Here is a 5,949-nt window from a genome sequence, read left to right on the forward strand (position 1 = left end):
CTATTATTAATTTATCTGTTTTCAATTTTTTGAAAACATCAATTTAAACAACACACTTTAAATTGATTTATCTGATATTGTTTAAATTGATTTATGAAATCATATTAATAGATGAATCTTACTGAACAAGTGGGTAGAATTTCAGATGAACCATTAAAACCAACCGAACAAAACTAATCCTGTAATTCTAAATCATCTAGGATATTTGTGCAACAGTTAGAACATATCAATAAATCATAATGAAATACAAGTGCACATATAAGATCAGTCATCCAGTGAGGCATAATCAACTTGATTATGATTCTTTATATTCTGTAGCTTTTAGTTTTGTCTTAGTGCAAGATCGTTACCGTGATCTACAATCATTCAGTAAACCCTGAAAGAGCCTCTAATGCAATAAAATTTTCACTCTATCTGCAATATGCTAAATTCTCAGATGGGTTGTTATAATATATACATATTATGATTGGATTCATATTCCTCTGAGGTTGTTTTGGCATTTAATATTATTGAACCCTACTTCTGAGACTGAGCTCTTCCTCTTTCTTGTAATGTAGATTTGATATTGACAGCTAGCAAGCGTAAAATGTTTGTTGCAACTGCAGCACAGAAACCGAGGCTGAACAATGTTGTCAAGGTTTCTATTGTTCAAATAACGAAAAATGCATTTCTCTGAAGATTTGCAGGAGGGGCAGAATGCAGGTTTATATGACTTGAAAAACTGAGCTATTTTATTCTTCCATTCCTCTGGTAATTCTTAGCCATTCCCTTCCAATTTCTCTTTTATAACATTCAATATCTTCAAACAATCACTTTTAGAATTTACTTCGGTTTCTAAATTTTGCAGCAGATCTTGTAGAGAGTTCATGGGATATTTGAGTTGAAGCAGCTACAAACTTCTGTTAAAACACAAAAATCTAGGTCTAAAGAGGGCATTTTTCAAGTGGTTCCCATAGCACTTTTGGTGGAGTAAAAAGTTGTGACAAACACTGAATAATAAAGGCCAAGCTTAGAGAATGGAGAGAATGGTGAGAATGGAGAGAACTAGTTGATTATCCTTTTTGTCTATTCCACATTTCTTGAGCTGTGGCCTGTGACGGTAGTGATTTGAATTTGTTGGAGAACTATTCTAAAGTGTCAAATGAAATGGTGCTCAAATTAATTAGCTCATTCTCCAACTCATGACCTCTTGCTTCTTAAAGAATTTTTCAAGAATATCTCAAACTTCGAGTGTTCAAAGTTGAGAAATGGTGAAGACACATATAGACACAAGAAGTCAAAGACTTAATCACATTTATTATACTATTTAACTTCAGCATTATCATCAATTAACTCTTTTTCTACCCCTATTGTGACTCTATTGAGGTCTTTGTTCTTTTCTTAAATTAGAACTTTACCTTTCCATTTATGATAGTTAAATGGAGTTAAAAGAGGATTGTTTTGGTTCATGTTCTGAGTTATTTGCTGTAACTAAAATTGAATATAGAAGAAATATTAAGGGTATTCAACACATAAACTTTCCCCTTGATTCAATAGAAATCCTCCCCTCAAATCTGACACTTTATAATATAGTGCATTATAACTTTTACAAAATAACTTAAAAAAAAATGCAAATTTTCTTTTGCAAGTTTGAGGAAGGGAAAATAGTTTCACACTCCTCTTTACAATGAAGGACTTATGTCAATGACAAAACATTTATGCACAAACTAAGGCAAAGACAATTCAAAATAAAAACAAATACAAATAGTGATTTGAATTTTCAATTTTTTTTTTCTACTCTCAATAATTTAATGCCTTTTCGCTTGTCCATTTGATCTCGTATGAATTTTCAAAAAATGTTTTAGACGTCAAAATATTCCACTCCTACTGAAAAATATTCTATTTATGTCAATGAGACTCCTGAAAATGGCTTAAGAAAACCAAATGTACCTGTATGTTGAAATGCTTGCTGGAAAAAATAGCAAATTTTTTTATAAACTTCAATGCCACAGGAAGAAATTTCCAACTCCAAGCTGATTGCAGATTTGGCTGAAAAAAATCTGCGAAATACTCTTCAATAAAGGTACCAAAGTCCAGATCTTTTTAAGGAAAACTATGTGAAATAGAGCACTGAAAAAGAAGGGCAAAGGGGCGACCAAGATGAAATTACTCACCAATAAAATGCCTTCTTATATAACAAAATAGCAGTCAGAATTCAACGCCTTATTCTCCATATTCTTTGCTCCATGTTCTCTGCAGCACCAAAAATAGCTAAAAAATGTCTGAAATTGGAACACCTATGTATAGATTATTTTTGTAAAAAACAAGTTTGAAGAATTGCAGAAATACACAGAGTGGAGGCCGAAAATACTTGCAGATGCTGTTCGCCAAAAGAATTATTAAAATTTGCAGAAATACACAGAGTGAAGATTTATCAGAATTTGCGCCAGGGAAGAAGAAAAGTCAATTATACGGAATAATTAATTTCAGTTTTTGTGCCAGGCAAAGGCAAAATGAAAAAAGTCTTTTTAAAAAAATTAAAATAAAAGAGACTTGATTCCCCTGTGCCAAGGAAGAACCAGGCCAGCACAAAATTTAGCAAAGGAAGAGCAGATAAAGGTAGCATGTAAAACCGAATCGATGAAACAAGATTCTTGTAGATCTCTGAATTTGAGCCAAATCTCTATAAATTAAGGCAGGTTGCTTCAAATTCCAGCGAATTGATGCAAAAAGGATGAAAGATGTTGCAAATTTAATCAAGTAATTCAAGATTGGCTGTAAATAATTGCTAATAATTGCAGTTCATGACCAAATTTTCACAAAATTTGTAGATCAATGATGAAGAAATGAACCTACAAATACTGATTTGCTTACATGTAGTTGTTTGATTTTGAACTTGATAAACTTAAACGCCTCTATATTTAAATAAATCATTCAAACATTTCCTGATTTTCTTACATATCTACAAATATTCGTTAAAATTCACCAAGAAACTTGTAAATATTCGCAGATATTTTACCAGACCAAAAAAATCTCACAGTTTTCCAACATTATTTGCATATCTTTGCCAGAAGTGAAAGAGAATTTGTAAAAGGAAAGACCACAATTAGTTGATCAGAGTTGAATTTGTAGTCTTCAAATCTTCATTTGAAATCACAATTTTCATATAATGAGAGTGCATTTCACCTGCAACAAGCAAGGTCCTAATACCATGAAGGATTTGCCAAGAAATCTTGTGCAAAGATGAAACAGCAAAAATGCAAATAGACCCATGGAAAAATGATGACTATATATATATAAAAGATTCTTGGGGTTACATATATAGAAAATAAGAGAATTTGAATTTTTTATTTTGAAAGGAAAAGTAAGTGAGCTTACCAACCACCAACATCAACTACCTAGCCAATTAGGTATCACACCTAAATAAATGATTACACCAAAATTGAAACACATATCAAGTTATTTAAAAATAAATAAAAAATGAATTCTATTATATCGATAGAATATTTTTCTTGTGCCTAATCCTCAAATTTAGATCATCCTTGATATAGTTTCTTTGATCATATTATGTATTGTTAAATCACACAAGACTCCATGATAAAAAATTTGTACTATAATGAAACCTATATTTTTATTATATAAACTAATGTGTTGCATTATCATCAAATGATTAATATACTTCATATAGTGATAACACAACAAATCTTGAGATTATACTAACTATAATATCAGTGAAATAATGTAAATAAAATTATTATTGCCATTAAAATTGTGATGATAACAAATTTTTACTATACAATATTTAATAAGCATACTATAAAAAATATGCTTCTTTTTGTTCTTCTTGTTTCTTTGAATAACTATATTATTAATAAATTAGAATACTTGATTCAATTATTACTTCCATTTTTACTTCTATTTTGTCATTTGTGTGAAAGGTGGCTTCAATTAGCTTATATTCTATATGTTTAAATTCTTTATTCAATTAGTATTAAATTTTAATATAAGGTTTTTACTTCTTTGATGAGTGAATCAAATGAATATTAACATTAAATATGTTTACATTACTAACAAATAATTTAACCAGATAAATTATTTTCCAAATATATTACAATTGTAAGGACTAGCTGTTATGAAAGTCTCATTTTATTTATTTTTGATAAAAGTGGATGAAACCACTGGAGTTATATTAAAATTTTTGTTTTTTACATGTGTTTGGTTCAAAGAGCACTGAAGGGAAACAACCAGTAAGAAAACCCTTCAGTATTGCTCAAGAAAACATAGGCCTATCTACCCATTACAAAAGCCCATAGGCTCCCCCAAAACCCTCCTAGTTACATAGCCATCCACATTAGTTATAAAGGAAGCTACCTCAACCAGCATATAGAAGAGAACATATCAAAATAGAACCAGTGCCTTCAACCCAGAACCATCCTGTCTAATCAGCATATGTTTCCAGACCTCTAATTAGAATAAAACTCACAACTAGAAAAGAACCTATGATAAGTGAACCTGCCAGCACAAAAATGGTAAGCAAACATATGACAATCCAAATAAGAAGAAGAGAGGGATATTGAAGACCCCGAGGAAGCAGAATAAGATTGAGCCATAACATAAGCCAAAGCAACAACCAAAGAAATAGCAGCAGGATGAGAAACCATCTGAAACACCAAGCTATCTGCAATTTCCAGTTCCTCAAAAATATCCACCAACAATGATCACAATGATAAAACAATGTTTACTTGTACTTTGCTCCTTTGAATTGGCTACATTTCGACAAGGTCGGTTTTATATAAAGTTAGTACATAAGGAACATGTTCTCTCAAAAAATTAGTAAACAAGTTGATGTATTTTTTAAAAGAGTCTTCCTTTGATTATTAATTCATTTTCTCTATTATTTTTTTTCCTCTATTACTTAATTCAAATTTTTAAGAATTTTAAAATGTATTTTTTTCCTTTATTTACTTTCCCTAACTTGTCACGCTGTGTTTACTTGAGTATAAAATGTGTAAATCTGTGTATTAGATTAAGTTCGTATCCTAATTCACTTTAATCCATTTAAAAAATATTAAAAACTTTAATTCATATTGTATTATCACATAACGATCCTTATTAAAAAAATAAAATATAAGATTGAATTGCTCAAACTTACAAAATATTGTACAGAATGGAACGAGGCGTTCACAATGTACCTTTCCAGTTTTGGCAATTGGGCAATTTGAGCATTCACAATGTACTTATCCTTGCTTTTTAAATTAATATCAATAACAATAGAATGCATTTAAATACAAAAATATATAGTCTCCTTCCTTCGTTTTAAAAGAATGGGTGTGATTCATAAATAAATAGATTGAATATATTTAATACTCTATCATCTTAATTTTTTTTAACTATCATTTACATACACTTTAATAAAACATAGGCTAGAATAAAAAAATTTCAACAATAACAAATATAATGATATAAATTATATGAAATAAAATTTATTAAAAATTATTATTTTATTTTATTAATAGTAAAAATATTTTTATTTTAAATATTTATGAATTCTATTTTTAATGGAAAGTTATGTTTCTATTTACAAATTTATATTTTATTAAAATATAAAAAATATTATGTTAAATTGAAGAAAACATTGACTACCAAATCAACTTACAACAATTTGTCATCCTATTAAATATCCATAAATAATTCTTTGGTGCGATTAAGAAACAATTTACAGGTTTGAGACGAACCCTATGTAACCTAAAATTGAAGAAATTTGTTGTCAACAAAATATATATAGTAGAATATAAATAATAGATAAAGTTTATTAACTCAATTATCTCTCGTGAAACATCATATGCAAAAACATAATAATTCTTCTATTAGAAGCATATGCAAGTAGTACATTTTTATTACAAAATGATTTGTATTGTGAAGAGGAGTTGTTCAATGAATTTAGAAACATAAAGGAGGGGTAAAAATTTA

General features: G+C 29.1%; 1 long non-coding RNA gene across 3 annotated transcripts; it reads right to left on the reverse strand.

Moving 5' to 3' along the window:
* Positions 1-276: 276 nt before the first annotated feature.
* Positions 277-3,253, reverse strand: LOC131044933 (uncharacterized). 3 transcript variants are annotated; one of them, XR_009105731.2, is made up of 3 exons: positions 3,166-3,253; positions 2,154-2,232; positions 277-2,039 (listed from the first exon to the last, which is right to left on the reverse strand). It is a non-coding gene; the product is annotated as an uncharacterized LOC131044933 (long non-coding RNA). The 3 variants fall into 3 exon arrangements; XR_009105732.2 differs by having other exon boundaries at positions 277-2,028; positions 2,999-3,216; XR_009105730.2 differs by having other exon boundaries at positions 2,999-3,216.
* Positions 3,254-5,949: the final 2,696 nt, after the last annotated feature.

Source organism: Cryptomeria japonica, chromosome 1, assembly GCF_030272615.1.
Source record: "Cryptomeria japonica chromosome 1, Sugi_1.0, whole genome shotgun sequence".
In the NCBI taxonomy this organism is placed as follows: Eukaryota; Viridiplantae; Streptophyta; class Pinopsida; order Cupressales; family Cupressaceae; genus Cryptomeria; species Cryptomeria japonica.